General features: G+C 37.5%; 1 protein-coding gene across 13 annotated transcripts in view; it reads left to right on the top strand.

Annotated features, from left to right (window-relative positions):
* Window positions 1–3,074: 3,074 nt before the first annotated feature.
* The window catches only part of ATG4C (autophagy related 4C cysteine peptidase), an 81,397-nt gene continuing 67,629 nt past the window's right edge, over window positions 3,075–16,842 (top strand). For 2 of the 13 annotated variants that reach the window (XM_054683815.2, XM_063817216.1), the window contains exon 1: window positions 3,122–3,505. The gene's annotated coding sequence lies outside the window, so the exon portion shown is untranslated. Of the gene's footprint in view, window positions 4,542–16,842 lie in introns of all 13 variants that reach the window. The other 11 variants (XM_016919736.4, XM_016919730.4, XM_063817213.1 and 8 more) reach the window with 10 other exon arrangements.

The following is a 16,842-nucleotide window of genomic DNA, read 5'->3' as shown; positions in this document are numbered from 1 at the left end:
CTTTCATGATTATTGAATGTGACATTCTGATTAATTATTCTGGTTTTAATAGTTATTTTATTATACAACCTGAATTACTAATTAAAAAAATAAAGCACAAGAGTTAGAAACAGCTTACATTAAAACTACGCAGTATTCATGAAAAGGCAGTTTCGGGGCCTCAGTCATCACTGTGAATTTTTTTTTTTTTTTGAGACAGAGTCATGCTCTGTCGCCCAGGCTGGAGTGTAGTGGTGTAATCTCGGATCACTGCAACCTCTGCCTCCCGGGTTCAAGCAATTCTCTTGCCTCAGTCTCCCGAGTAGCTGGGATTACAGGCGCACGCCACCACGCCTGGCTAATTTTTCTTGTATTTTTAGTAGAGACGGGGTTTCACCATGTTGTCCAGGCTGGTCTTGAACTCCTGATCTCAAGTGATCCACCCGCCTTGGACTCCCAAAGTACTGAGGTTACAGGCATGAGCTACTGCACCCAGCCTAGTCATCACTGTGAACTTCCACAAACACTCATTGAGAGCCAGTTACTCTGCACAAAGTACTGTGCATAGAGCTGGGAGGGGCACAGATGTTTAAGATGCGGATCCTGCCTTTAAGAAGGTATATTAGCTATTATAAGTTTCAATTAACCAAATGTGTGATGATTATTAAAAGTCAGTGTTATACATATTTACTTTGTTTTCTATTCTGATAAAGCTCATGTATACTTTTAATTTCCCTTTAAATCTTAACTAATTTCCAAAACTATCCGTGTTTCATAAACAGCTTATAGTGCCCAGACAGAGAGCCTTGCCCTTAGTAGCACTCATCCTATTTTTGTTGAACTAAAACGAACAGCTTCTCCAGTTTTAACTCTTGCATGGTTGGCAATTGGCTGAATTGGAATGTGAAGACACATTTAGAGGAGAGAATGTTCTGTCTGAGTGCTGCAGCTGTAAGAATCTCTTCAAAAAACATAAAGTCTATTACATAAATTATGTACTCTTTAAACTCTCATGTTCATTTACACAATTGATCATGGAAACGACTTTAGAAATATGTGTATCAAATATTTAGCATATTTTTAAAGCTTCCTTAATAACATCACTAATAAGTGGATGCAATTTTGTGTTTATTTACGGCAAACACCTATGAATATCAGATAACCTAATTATAGTTTATCAACATTACCTTTGAATCATTCCAATGGAAATGTCCTCTCTCACTGCATTCATATTGTTTTGGTGCATGAGCATAGAAATCAGCAGATTATTTTCCATGATCATAGATTTTAAATATTTACTTGCTAGTGCTGCATAATTTAACGCACTAGAGTTGGAAAGCAGTTCGTATGACAGCTGATGCCGTGTCAGTGTTGCAGAATATAGTTTCCTCCTGTGATTTCTGTGTGAAGTTGTAAAAAGGAAAGGTACTCTACTCCTTTTTTTCTAACCAATTAAAATTTGTTGTGGTAAATCTACAGAAAACCCAAGTCTGTAGTATACACACAATTTACTTTTGTATAATTATATAGTTATTTTAAGAATCCAAGCATTGTTTCTCATGGCCTGTTAATGCACAATACCAAAAATAAAATACATGCATTCTTGTAATCCAGGTCTTTATGAAAGTTACAAAAAGGCATCTAAACAGCTTGTTAGATGCATGCTCTCTCTCCCAAAAAAAATCAAAACAGAGTTTGGGGATTTCGAAACAGGAAACCACAGGCTATGGAATCATGCAAGAAAACTACTTTGCTCACTCTAATAAGTGTGCCATTTGTGATCTTATCATATCCTTTGTTTGTTGTTTTGTTATTTAGTTGTCCAAGTACATGAATAAAATATAAATAGATCCAGCTACCTGTTTCTGTGAGAATAAAAAAATAAACCACCAAATCCATTACAAAATTGAAAAAATTTCAAGTTTAATTTTGAACTTTTCAACTCTTCATTCTTGAAGGTTTTCATTCCCATGTGGTTTCATAGTCCGGTGGCATAGACTTCATATTTTATTTTTAGTTTTTAGTATAATTTCCTATGTAATTCAGAAGCATGTCTGGTAGTCCTTGCTCCAACAAAATCTGCGGTACTGTAAAACGGCATAGGATTACATTTTACAGTAACAGTATTTCTCTTGACATCATTTAGGAGTGAAGATAAAAATTTCCACTTATTTATTTATTTATTTTTACTTTTTTGAGACAGGGTCTTGCTCTGTCGCCCAGGCTGGAGTGCAGAGGCACAATCTTGGCTCACTGAAAACTCCGCCTCCCGAGTTCAAGGGATTCTCCCGCCTCAGCCTCCTGAGTAGTTGGGACTACGGGCGCGCGCCACCGCACCCGGCTAATTTTTTATATTTTTAGTAGAGACGGGATTTCACCATGTTGGCCAGGCTGGTCTGGAACTCCTGGGCTCAAGTGATCCGCCCGCCTCGGCCTCCCAAAATGCTGGGATTACAGGCGTCAGCCGCCGCGCCTGGCCAAAAATTTCCACGTTATAAAAAGCATCTTCGGACCGTCCTTTTTTCTTTCTTTCTTTCTTTTTTCTTTTCCTTCTTTTCTTTTTTTTTTCCCACAAAGCCTCGCTCTGTCGCCCAGGCTGGAGTGCAGTGGCGCGATCTCTGCTCACTGCAACCTTTGCCTCCCGGGTTCAAGCGATTCTCCTGCCTCAGGCTCCCGAGTAGCTGGAATTACAGGCGCCCGCCGCCACGCCCGGCTAATTTTTTAATTTTTTAACAGAGACCGGCTTTCACCATGTTGGCCAGGTTGGTCTCGAACTCCCAACCTCAAGCGATCCACCCGCCTCGGCCTCCCAAAGTGCTGGGATTACAGACGCGAACCACCGCGCCCAGCTGTTCTGTGTTTTAATGCTTGAAAATAATCTGAATATGGAAAATGAGTGCACATATCCCTTGATGTTTTATAAATAACCTACAGTCCTAATAATGGCTTGGCTTAGAGTTCCTTCACAACAGGAAAAGAAGGCATCCTGGCTTTTTTTTTTTTTTTTTAAATCAAAGTGAGGCTTGGGTTGGCTCTATCTTGGTCCTGAGCGCGGGGAAGGAGGGCCGCAATGCATGCTGGATCTTGCAGTTCCTACGCCAGAGGCAAGGGCGTGATGCTGCATGGCCTGCTGGTAGTTGAAGTCCAAGTGCTCGAGAGGAATTTATGGCAGCCGTAATGTGGTTTGTCTATCAGAGAGACAATGCTCACAGACGGATACTTTGTCTTGGTTCTGCGCTTGCTGCATTGGTGGATTAGCGGCTTGGGGTGGCGAACGGGTGGGAAAAAGGGATGGATAAAGTAAGCATAGCAGAGGCCTTTACGCCGCTGCTATCGCTACTGCCAATCGCAAGGCTTTCGTATCCCGGAAGTGGCTGATCTGTTGGATTTGACGCGGAGGCGGTTCCTCTTACTACGGTGGCCGGGGTGCTCAAAGTACCTGTAGCTGCGGCGCTGAGGTCGGAACGTCTGCGTGTGTGCGGGCTGGTTTTGTGGCGGCTGCTGCTAGAGCTGGAGCATTTCCCGGGTTGGTGGCTCCTGCACATTTTTACAGTTCTCCAGTCCTTCTGTTTCGGTGAGGGATCGGCTTGAGGCTAAAGGAGTCGAGAAGTTTGGGACTTAGCGTCTCTGGTCCCCGAATGACTGGGTTTCTTGCGGGGGTCCGCCTTCAGTGAAGACCCTGTGGCCAACCATCTGGGTTCTCTGAGGGTTTTGGCGCCTTCCTTGTCTCTCCTTTCTAGTGTCATTTGTCTTCTAACTCTTCCTCGCTTTGTCCTGGGTTCCAGAGATAAACCGTAAGCCTAACTGTGGGCAGCTGTTCCTCCTTTCCTTGTGGTTTTCTTAGATGTTGCAGGCAAGACTCTTTCCCCTGATCTATCGCATCCATTTGACCCCTCCTCATGCCAGTGCTCTGTCGGCCCTGTTTTTCCTCGTTTAAAAAATAAAAAAAAGGGAAATAATAATAATAACTGGATCCCCACTGTCTCTCTGTTCTCATTCCTAGCCTCTTTCTCCCTTTTTGGTGTTTGTTACTGCTTCAAGCCATAACACACTGCCTTGCATATATTAATGCCTTTCCATCTAAATATTAACGTTCATTCACTTCATTTGGTTCCCGCTCACCGTGAACTCTCCCAACCCTACCCACATCTAAGGGCTTTTGAGGTTGGAGGTGTAGAATAAATTCTTACATATGATGACTATATTCATATATGAGAACCTTCAGCGGTCAACTCAGCATCACTGCTTATTGAGTTTATATTTCTTGTGATTTCTTTGGCTTACCTTTTCGTTTTGTATTGGTTATTTACCCACATGGGGCTCACTGCTACCCTATAGTTACAGAAGAATACCTCGTCTTACATCTTTTTATATCCGAATTACTTAGGAGTTTTCTTATGTTTTCCTGCTCGGACCATATGTCCCCGGTGGGTTTTTGGCAATGATTTTGTGTCAGTTGATGGCAGAAAGAGACAAGGGAATGATCTTCTTGCTTGCTTGTGACTTGTAATTAGATTATGAGCCATTAAGAGTACCCAGAGGGAGTGGAAAGACTTTGAAAGGTAAAGTCTATGTATTTTCTGAGTTTCAAATTGATAAAGCTTCTTCTTTGAACAGGAAGAGTTTCTATTTAGTCCAATAATCTGAGGCTATATTGAATTACCAGTTCATTCGCTATAAAATTTTTAGAACCACATGTCAAAAAGTGGCCCATCTAAAGAATTGTATAATTTAGCAAAAAGTCATTAAAAGCCATTTAATTAATGCTCTTTTTCTTTAAAATAGCATTCAAGTATTTGGAAAAATGTATTTATGGTGATTGGTTATGAAGTATTTCTAGATGTTTTGATGGTTCTGGTGAACAGCATCGTATTCTGTTCACTAATGTTTTATAAAAAGGCAGAAATTTTCTGGCTTTCTGGGGAACCACGTAACTCAAATGAGTTTGCAGCTCGTTTTCTATTCCAATTATTGCACTAAAGAGGTTCTTATACTAAGATTATCATTCTTTTTTAAGCTATCAAGTATGATCTATACATGTCAGTAAAATATAAATATTAATACTGGTACAATGTTAAATTGGGATTATTCCTAATTAATGCACAAAATGCTGAAATGGTTTCAGCCATGCTTAAGATTTGGGGCGAAATATATTTCAGAATAAATTTACTCATATAATTTTTTATTGAAAAAAATGATACGGTAGCCATTACTCCATCTTTTAATATTTTTCCTGAGATTTTATTCATTTAGTAGGAATTTAGTGACTACTTACTATTTAACTATTGTCACAAAATCACCAAAACATTTATTTGTAAGAGTGTCCTCTTGTCCTCAGCTCTGCATAGATACTTTTAAAGCATTAGCTCAGTTATTCCAACTAAGCTATTGAGTATTATTTACATTTAACAGATGAAAAAACTGAAGCTTGAAGAATTTAAGGAAATTAATTCAGTTCTTTTCGACTCTTCCCACTGTACAACAGCTGCAAGGATCTGTGCTCTATCCTGAAATATATAAAGAGCGTTAAATCAACACATGCTTACTGAGCAGCTATTCATACCAGACACTCTTCAAGGTGCTGGGGATATAGAGTAAACAAGAAAAGTCCCTGCTCTTAGGGAGCTTATACTCTAGCAGAATGTATGAGATGTAAACTTTGCCTTCAAGAAGCAGAAAATATAGTCAATATGTATTAGATTTTACGGGAGTGTTTTAGAATGTTAAAGGTGAGAAGAGAGATAACTAGGGAATGTTTCATGAAGATGAGATCTAATGTGGAATTTAAATAGTGGTTAGGGATTGGTAGGTAGAAATTAGGACCCTGTCTCAAAAAAAAAAAAAAAAAAAGTGAAAATCTGTGATATAGAATAATTGGTGAGCCTTATAAAGCACTTTATTTTTATTTTTTGGACTATATATAAGTAAAATTGTAATATTTGACATGCATTCAGTCATTTAGCATTTATTTATTAACTAGACACTCTTCTAGGCCACAGTGGTATAGTAGTGAGTAAATACGGTGTTTACCCTCATAGAATTTACTAACAGAGGAGGCAGACATAAATCAAATAGTCAAAGAAATTTAAAGTTACAACTGTGGTAAATGCTATTAAAAAAGGACTTGATGTTACACAGAGGAAGAACTGATTATAGAGGGGATAAGAGTGGGGTTGGGGAGAGGCCAGTTAGAAGATTGTTGGAGTGGCCCAATTGAGAGATGGTATTTTGGACAAGGTGGTGGTGGTAAGATGGATTCCAGAGGTGTTCAGGAGGTGGAACTAGGCGATGGATTAGATATGGAAGGTGAGGGAGAGGAAGATATCATGGGCTAATCTTGGGTTTTTGGCTTATATAACTGGAAGGATTGTTGCACCCTTTACCGAGGTAGAGAACATTGAAAGAGGACCAGGTTTGGGAAACATGCTTTGTTTATTAGTATTTTTTGTTGTGGTAGCAGTGTTTAAGGTTAATTTCTTAGTTATTTTTACCCTTTTGTGTCATTGTTGTAGTTTTGTATATTTGAGTAATACTATGCCTAAAATAGGTTTTTTTGGTATCATTTTTTCTCGACTGAGCAGGGGTGGGGTTCTACATGAAAGCATCTGGAAATATGTTGGTCTCTGTTTTGAATCTATCTGTAATATATTAAACCATGTATATGAATAGGTAACTGAATAATGCAGTTACATGCCATCTTTATTTTCACTTGAGATTTGGTAGTAAACTGGCATCTGGTTAAATTCTAACTTCATTCATTTGGTACATACATAAATATACATGCATTAGGGAAAAATACATACTTGTGATTTTTCTCTGAAATGCTTCATTCATGTAATTTTTGATAGATATTGAACCCAAACAGTAGTGATTTATAGTTTATTGTTTAAATTTTACATTTCTTAGTAAAGTGGTAGAGTGTATAGAGCAAAGAGACTTTGGTGTCAGACTGCCTGGATTCATGGTCTCTATTTGCTGTATACTAGCAGTATGACCTTGAAGAAGTTATACAGCTTTTCCAAGCCTTTTTTTTTTTTAATTTATAAGATGAGGATAATAATAGTGCCAGCCTTATAGAATTGTTGTGAGAATTAAATGAAATGATATATATACATAGGTTAATAAAATACTTGGTACAGATTTTAAGTGTTTATTATCATTATTATTATAGTGATACTGGGTTCAAGATCATCTTGACTCCTGTGACACCATTTTAATTTTAGGATACCTTGTAACTAATAAAACTCAATTTGAGAAAAAAAATTTATTTGGTATTTAGATTTGGAGAAAATATATAAAATAGTTTTGCTTATTCACTACTGTCCCAGATACACCAGCACATAACATCTTTCACAGAGTTCTGAGATTATGTGTAGTTTACAGCTGTGATAGAAAACTTATGGTGATTAGTTTGTGATTACTTATTGTTTGTTAGGATTATTACCTTTATTTTTAGCCAAACCTCTTCGAAGTTTGAACTTGCTTTTAGCTCTTATTGAATAGGGTGAAGAGTAGTTAGGCTTTATGAAGTCTGATCAGCTGCTCTAAAATCAACCTAACTTCTACTTTTTCCCTTATTTTTTTCTTTTTACTTTCAAACCTGTAAAAACATTGAAATGGTAGTATGACAAATACCTGTACATCCTTTTACCTAGATTCACTAGTTGTTAACATAGTGCCTCTTTTGCTCTCATTCCTTGCTGTTAGACAAGTGCTGTTTCTCTCTCTATAAATACACACAGACACACACACACACACACACACACACCTTTTTTTCTTGCTGAACTATTTGAAAGTAAGGTGGCAACGTGACACTTTACCCCCAAATAATTCATCATGCATCTCCTAAGAACTAGCACATTCTCTTACATAACTATAATGCCATTAGCATATCCAAATAATTTAACCTTGATATGATAATATTGTCTAATATGCAGTCCATATTCAACAATTAGATTTTTCCAAATATCCCAGTAATGTCATTATACCATTACAAAAATACCGAATCCAATTAAAGACATTAATTGTATTTAGTACTTATATGTCTATTTTATCTAGAACAGTCTTTATCATTTCTTTCTTTTTTTGTCTTCAGGTAGAATGCCTCACAAAATTGATTTATCTGATTTTTTCCTCACAATGAGTTTCAGATTGAAGAGTTGTGGGTTTTTCTTTTTTTTTCTTTTTTCTTTTTTTTACTATTACATGGGTGATGTTTTGAACTTTCCATTTAATCATGTTAGGATTAACATGATCGTTTATTCCATTATTGGTGATTAAGTTTGATCACTTAGTTTAGCCAGATTTTTATATTCCGAAAGTATGTTTTCCCTTTTGTATTTAGTAATCTGTAGGGGTGATAAATTGAGGTCATGTGGATATTCTGTTTTGCAGGTTTTGTTTTCCTATCCAGTGATTTTAGTAGCCATTGATAAAAGCATTGGTGGTTGCCAAATAGTGATTTCCCACTTCTGTCATTCCTACATATATTTGCTGGCTCTCTTCTCTAAATAAGAGCTTTCTCTTTTTTATTTTAGTATCACTATGTACCCAAGTATCCTTTTTTTCAAAATCTATGCAGTGCGTTATAATTTGCTACCATCATTCCTTTTGGTGATGAAATTATCTCAAATCTGGTCAGTAGTAGATCCTTCAAGCTGGTTCCCATGAACTTTGGATATGTCCACATTGGTGTTTGAGCACTTTCTTACTCCTATTTGCACAATAAGATGTTCCAGCCTCACCTTGTAAATTTCCTGCTCAATACATGGAATCAGCCATTTTACCACAGAGTCCTGGTTTATTTTAGTGGAAAATGATTCTTAGAAACCAAGATCTGGGCCGGGCGTGGTGGCTCATGCCTGTAATCCCAGCACTTTGGGAGGCCGAGGCGGGTGGATCATGAGGTCAGGAGATCGAGACCATCCTGGCTAACATGGTGAAACCCCATCTCTACTAAAAAATAAAAAAACAAATGAGCCGGGCGTGGTGGCGGGCGCCTGTAGTCCCAGTTACTAGGGAGGCTGAGGCAGGAGAATGGCGTAAACCCGGGAGGCGGAGCTTGCAGTGATCCGAGTTCGCGCCACTGCACTCCAGCCTGGGCGACAGAGCGAGACTCCGTCTCAAAAAAAAAAAGAAATAAAAGAAACGAAGATCTGGGTATCGAATATGCTCTTTGCTACTGGGGTGTCATTGGTTCTAGACCCTTTAAATGGACACACATATACACTTTTTTTTTTTTTTTTTGAGACAGTGTCTTGCTCTTGTTGCCCAGGCTGGAGTGCAATGGCGGATCTTGGCTCACCGCAACCTCTGCCTCCCGGGTTCAAGCGATTCTCCTGCCTCAGCCTCCCGAGTAGCTGGGATCACAGATATGTGCCACCACACCCAGCTAGTTTTGTATTTTTAGTAGAGACAGAGTTTCTCCATGTTGGTCAGGCTGGTCTCGAACTCCGGACCTCCGGTAATCCGCGCGCCTCGGCCTCCCAAAGTGCTGGGATTACAGGCGTGAGCCACTGTACCCGGCCAACATATACATTTTTTAAGAAATCGAGTTCATAGGATACCTTCAATTCAAATTCAACACTGCAGAGTTCTCATCACTTCCTTCCAATTCCTGTTTATATCTCTGTTTTCCCAAAGAGAGAATTCTGATTCTCAATTATATCACCATTTTTACTCATCTAACCTATCCTACAACACACATAAAATAGTTTTGGAATTACTAGACTGACTGATACCGCTTCCAGCAACAGATTTACCAAGTAAAGATTTCTTTGCCATTTTATGTTCTTAGAATATATCTCACTAAAGGTATATATAGTCAAAATAGGTGTTCAAAGTTATTTGAATTATTTTTTCTGTGTGATTATGTTATGAATGTAAAATATAGTTAGGTTCCTACTAAATTACTTTTTAATATACTCTTTGTAAAATCAGTTATCTGTAAAACTACTAAAGTGACATAATTTAAAACTTTGTAATATATAGTTATAGAGAACTCTAGAACAGTTATATCAGCTGGAGAATATTCAGTTTTAAGACTTGTAAGGCTCTAAACTTGTAGCTCTATTTTTTCAGTTATAATGATATTTAAAATTAGGAGTGCAAGAAAAGTGACATCAAGTGATTCCATTTGTAAACCAAAACAATTGTGTTTGTGAACATTTTAAACAATGCTCTTCTTTTAACTGATGATACAATTCAAGCATTAATCTTTAACAATAGACATAATTGTTGGGGGTACTTTAACTAATTCCCAAGTAATAGGTCTAATGTTTTCCTGTATTTATAACCAGAATGGAAAGATTTATGTTTTTTGTTAAGTCCTTCTTTGTATTTGAAGAATACTTGTTGTGACTGTATTTTACCCTGTGATATTATTCATGTGTGAATATTCTCATTGGAAAGGGGGAAAATATGTCTCTTAATAGTTATGATACTTTATATCTCTATTGTGAGATATAACCACATTCAACCTTATGGTTAGTTATAACCATTTTGCTTATTAGAATGTAAGATTAATGAGGGCAGATACTGGGTTTCATGGCTCATTGTATCTCCCTCAGTGCCTTGTAGGAGTAACCACTCAAATAGTTGATGAATAAACGTGATATTTTGTGTTTAAATTACATGTAGTACTAGCTTCAGTAATATGGATGCACCTTTTTCTTGGCAAGAGTAACTAATATAATGGGTCTTGGAAATGGTCTTATCCATTGTCGTAGTCTGTCTTTCGTTGCTTATAACAGAATAACTGAAACTGGGTAATTTATGTAAAAAAGGAATTTATTCCTTATAGTTAACGAAAGCTGAAAAGTCCAAGGTTGAGGAGCTGCATTTGGTGAGGGCCTTCTTGCTGGTGGGGACTCTGCAGAGTCCTGAAGTGGTGCAGGGCATCACATGGTGAAGGAGCTAAGCACACTAGCTCCAGTCTCACTTTCTCTTCTTGTAAAGCCACCAGTTCCACTCCTCTGATAACCTGTTAATCCATTAATCCATGAGTGAATTAATTTATTTATGAGGGCAGAACCCCAGTTACCCAGTCATCTCTTAAAGGCACCATGATAACATTCATATTTACTTATTACATACCTCAAAATCACTGTATCTCAAACTGAATTTCCTATCTTCACCTTAGTCTTCTCTACTTGGGTTCCCTGTTTCAGCTAATGGAACCATTGTGCTCCTAGACATTAGACCTGAAATCTCATATCACTTTAGTCTCTTCTCTGGTATGTGGGCATATACACATCCATATATTTGTATGATGTTGCTAGGTCTACCATGTCAACTTGCTACTTTTATCTACTCTTTTCTTTTTTTTTAAGATGGAGTCTTGCTTTGTCGCTCAGGCTGTCGTACAGTGGCACAATCTCGGCTCACTGCAACCTCTGCCTCTGGGGTTCAAGCAGTTCTCTGCCTCAGCCTCCTGAGTAGCTGGGATTACAGGCACCCACCACCATGCCCGGCTAATTTTTGTATTTTTAGTAGAGACAGGGTTTCACCAGCTTGGCCAGTATGGTCTTGAACTCCTGACCTCGTGATCCACCTGCCTCAGCCTCCCAAAGTGCTGGGATTACAGGTGTGAGCCACCACGCCCAGCCTTATCTACTCATTTCTAATCCTTTCACCAGTACCCTGATTGAGGTTCTCATTACCACTCACAGACAGTCTTCTGATCAGTTGAAGGAATTGGGACATTTAATGTAGAAAAGAGAAGATTAGGGGATAGGGAGGTTAGGAGGTATGTCTTTAAATATCAGATGGGCTCTCCAATGGAAGGATTAGTTTCAGAGGTTACAACCAGGACCAGTTAGTGAAAATAATGTATAGACAGAAACTTGGTTCCACATAATATCATTTTAGCAAATCTAGTTGTTTAAAATTAGCAGGTATCATGTAGTTACTATGGATACTCTAAAACAGTTATGGATGCTCTAGAACAGATATGAAAATACACAGTTTAAAACATTATCAGGCTTTTACATTTATAGCATATTTTGAGTTTAGTACAATATTCATTTAGTACTGACCTCCCTTTTCTAGAAGTAAGTGTTCAGTCAGAGGCTGAGGGACTGCAGTTGGCAAGGATGTTTTAAAGGAGATCTTTTTACTGTATAGGTGGTTGAACCCAAGTAGTAGCTGGTTATTAGTGAGTCTGAACCAGAGAGCAGATCACAGCTCTCAGGGTGGTAGTGATTTTTTTTTTTTTTTTTTGGAAACGGAGTCCTGCTCAGTTGCCCAGGCTGGAGTGCAGTGGCGCGATGTCGGCTCACTGCAAGCTGCACGTCCCGGGTTCACGCCATTCTCCTGCCTTAACCTCCCGAGTAGCTGGGACTACAGGCGCCTGCCACCACGCCCGGCTAATTTTTTGTATTTTTAGTAGAGACGGGTTTCACTGTGTTAGCCAGGATGGTCTCGATCTCCTGACCTCATGATTCGCCTGCCTCGGCCTCCCAAAGTGCTGGGACTACAGGCGTGAGCCACCGCGCCCGGCCATGATTTTTTAAATTCTTTTAAATTTACACATTTTCTTTCACTACTCCTCTCCACCCAAGTACTATTGATTAGGAAAGATTACTGATAGCTTGTATTGTGTGAGACAATGGTCAAGAACTACTGTTAATATTAATACTTACTAGTGCCAGGCACAGTGGCTCATGCCTATAGTCGTAGAACTTTGGGAGGCTGAGGCGGGCGGATCACTTGAGGTCAGGAGTTTGAGATCAGCCTGGGCCATATGGCAAAACCCCATCTCTACAAAGAATAGAAAAAAGTAGCCAGGTGTAGTTGTGCCTGCCTGTAGTCCCAACTACTAGGGAACTGAGGTGGGAGGATTACTTGAGCCTGGGAGATCAAGGCATTTGGCACTGCACTCCAGCCTGGGCAACAGAGTAAGACCTTGTCTCAATAAAAAAAAAAAAACAACAACCAAAAAAACAAACAAAAAACCAACACACACACAAAACACCAAAAAACAAAAAAAGTATTAGTTATTAGATGCTTTGTAAATTCTCTTTCGGTCCTGAGATTCTTACATCCTTCATTTCTTGTAGGGGTTAATTATACTTTGTTGATTAAATGATTTGACTCTTTACCTCTTATGTAAATATAGCAGTCTATATAAGACTCTATAAGTCTCTAAATAAGTCTCTATATTAACTTACGGTGTTACCTCTTATGTAAAGACTACTATCTCTATATAAGAGGTTAACACCGTGAGTTAATATTAAGAGCTTGGAAAGTTGCGTTTTGAAGTACGGAGGCTCCAAGTATTCGTAGTTACCTTCGACTTATCAGAGGTTACTAAGAACCTGACATAATTAAAATGTATTTATCAAACAACTGTGTGGTAAATATTATGTTCTTCTTAGAGATAAGATCAAGGCTTAAGGCTATCTTAAAACAGCCTAGGTGTCATTAATAATTCTTATTTTGGTCTTCAAGTACATGATTGAGGTCATTTAAACTCCTTACATCTTATTTAGGTTGGTTATGATGATTACTTTGCACAGTCTGTGAACATGTAATATGCAGTGCTGGAGAAGTGGAGGTTTTTGCCACAAGCCAGGTGTGAGGAACTTGGTAGAAGTCATGTGTGACCATAAATGTGTGTCTGCTTAATACTTAGTTTCTTTCATGTGTATTTTACTCGTTAGATTTAAGAGAAGAATGCATTGGTATTTTATTTAAGTCATCATTATAAAGTAGCTGTGCATTGATTCAGTGTTTTTTATTGGAGGATGTGATCCTGAGGAGTCCTAAGAATGTTTGTAAGATTTTTCTTGAGGGAAAACTATCTTATTAGTCTCTCTGCTATCAGCCCTTTATTCTTCTTTTCAAAGCCATTTTCTGAACCTGCATGTCCTGCCTTTATTGTGTTGCTGTTCCTTTTTTCAGTCTTTTTGTCATTATCTCTTACTGCCATCTACCTTGCCTACCCCTTAGCTCTGAAAGGGGACACTGCACATAAATATTACTATTGCTCTCCCCTTCCTATTTGCCACTTTTTAAAAAGATAAGGAAAAGAATTTACAAACTGACCATTTATAGAGTACAAGTTCAGTGCATGAAGATAGAAGATTGGCAGGTATCGGTGAAGAGAAGGAATAGAAATGGACACAATAATTGATGTTTCTGTAAACAAAGAGGAGGGAGAGAAGAAATGAGAGCAGAGATGATAGCCCATTGTATTAGAGACCTTCAAGATCAGATAAGGGATTGATATTTCTTACTAAAAATGCAAGCAGGTAGAAAAGGTTACATATAATAGATAAAAAACTTAGAGTAGACTTCACAGTTCATTTTATTTGATGATATAGGTAAAAGCACATCAAAAATTCTAAATCAATATCTATATTTCATCTAGCAGCAGAATACTATTTGAGGAAGATGCCTGAGCATTCGCAAATTCCAGAGGTCTGCGGTGTTTTTACCCATTGCGCTAGGTGACTGAGATGTATTCCATAGACTTAATCCCTAAAGTTCTGCCAGGAGCATTTACTTGGCCTTAAATCCTCAGTGGATAAAGTAGTCTACTTATTGCTAGATGGGAGAGGCTGATTACCTTCACCTGCCCTTCTTGTACATTGATCTGAGTACTCTTTACATTTATCAGTTTACAATTTTTTGACTATCTTAATGCATGGTTATTGGTTAGAAAAGTGACTCTCTAAAAATTACATCTGGGTCTCAATCGATAATTTTCATATCAGATGTTGTAGCTCTGCTCTCCAAAAGAATTCTGCTTAGTCTTCACTGTGCTTTTTGTATCATTAACAGTAAAGTTAGGAATAAACCTCATCTGTTAGCTTTACCTTTGTTTACTGAGATAGGATAAAATAGTTTTCTTCTCTTTAATACTATTAGCATCTAATTAAAATGGATTTGTTAGAATGTTAACAATGCACAGAAATATGAAGATGGCAGGTGATAAGGTTGTTGTAGTATGTGTTAGTAAAGAACATCTGCTTGAAAAAAGATTTAGTAATTTTTCTAAGCCGGGGATGGTGATGGATGCCCGTAGTCCCAGCTACTTGGAAGGCTGAGGCAGGAGGATTGCTTGAATGCAGGAGTTTAAGTCTGCAGTGAACTATGATTGTGCCACTGCACAGTCCATCCTAGGCAACAGAGGGAGACCCCTTTTTACTTAAAAAAAAAAAAAAGAAGAGAAGATTTAATAATTTCTCATAGTTTTTAAAGAAATAATTCATAAGCGCCTTCTAAAAATAGTTTGGAAATTGTGAAGTATATTATTTTGATGCTTTCCAGACTGAGAATCTAATGACACCACATAGAATAAACAAGAATTTTGGCATATCAGTTAATCACTGGGGCAGTGAAACCAGGCATTTTAACTGCTACAGGGATTGAAATATACTGACAGAGAAGACATCCTATTACAAAATTCCTAATTTTATAATTATGGCTAAATTATTACTTTTCTTTATGCTTTGTAGTCAAATGCATTTTAATTTTTTTTTTTTAACAAAAGGCAAGCGGTTTCCTCATTTGTGTGGGTTTTTTTTTTTTTTTTTTTGCTCATTTGTAGTTAAACTAAAAGTACTGTTTGTCTTGCTTTCCTTGGCTTATCTGACACAAATATAAATAAAATATTTTAATAGAACAAAGCATTAATTTATTACTTTTTCTCTTTCCAAATGTTACCCCATTTATTTTAAGGAGAAATAAAAATTATGAATTAACAAGGAATAATCCTCCAAGTTACTTTATTTAGCTAGAGTTGCCATGGGGAATTAAATTGAGGAAGTTAAATGTTCACATGACTAAATAGCTGAATCTGATGTCTTTAAGAACCACAAGAATAAGGTTCTTTATCTTAAAAAGGAGAAAAAAAAAGTCTCAGCATTTTAACTTTATCAGCTGTTTAAGAATTTTGTAATAGGATGTCTTCTCTGTCAATTTTCTAGTCCAGCAGTTTCAGTTGTATTGTTAGAATTTAATATAACCTGGTTATATTTGTAATTTAGTGTATTCAGTTTTTTATTTGAGCAGTTTACTTTTGAATAATATTGATGTTTTTTAAAAGATGCTCAATGTGAACAATTTAAATCATAAAGAGAAATACAAAGAGGAAAGTCAAAGTAAAGGCTCATTTCTTAGATGCCAACATTATGGGCTGGGCGCGGTGGCTCACACCTGTAATCCCAGCATTTTGGGAGGCCAATGTGGGCGAATCACCTGAGGTCAGGAGTTTGAGACCAGCCTGGCCAACATGGTGAAACCCCGTCTCTACTAAAAATACAAAAATTAGCTGGGCATGGTGGCACATGCCTGAAATCCCAGCTACTCCTGAGGCTGATGCAGGAGAATTGCTTGAAACTGGGAGGTGGAGGTTGCAGTGAGCTGAGATCGCACCATTGCACTCTGGGTGGGCAACAGAGCAAGACTCTGTCTCGGGGAAAAAGAAAAAAAAAGAAACTAACATTATGAACTTCTAGACATTGTTTTATGTATATATGTACATGTGTGGGCATATGTATATACATATATGATATTTATGTATTGACATGCATAAGTTATATTTATGCTGTTCCCCTTTTTTTCTCACTCAATGCCCTCGATATCTTTTTATAGTGATAAATATAGATCTATATAATTATAATATGTATATGCCATAATTTAGTCATCAGCAGATGATTTTATGTCTGTTAGTGCTGGCTGTGCTATTCTCTTCCATCAAAGAGTTAATAATTTGAGAAATAATTATGTTATTGTTTATGAGTTAATAATTTGAGAAATAGTTATGTTATTGTTAATTATGCTTGTTTTTTCAGGATTGGCAGTTTGATCTCTTGTGATGAAAAAAATTCATTTAATGTACATTTCTTAGGTCTAGTA

Source organism: Pan troglodytes, chromosome 1, assembly GCF_028858775.2.
Source record: "Pan troglodytes isolate AG18354 chromosome 1, NHGRI_mPanTro3-v2.0_pri, whole genome shotgun sequence".
Taxonomy (NCBI): domain Eukaryota; kingdom Metazoa; phylum Chordata; class Mammalia; order Primates; family Hominidae; genus Pan; species Pan troglodytes.
Note: the sequence above shows the minus strand (reverse complement) of the source record. Positions and strands in the feature narration are given on the sequence as shown.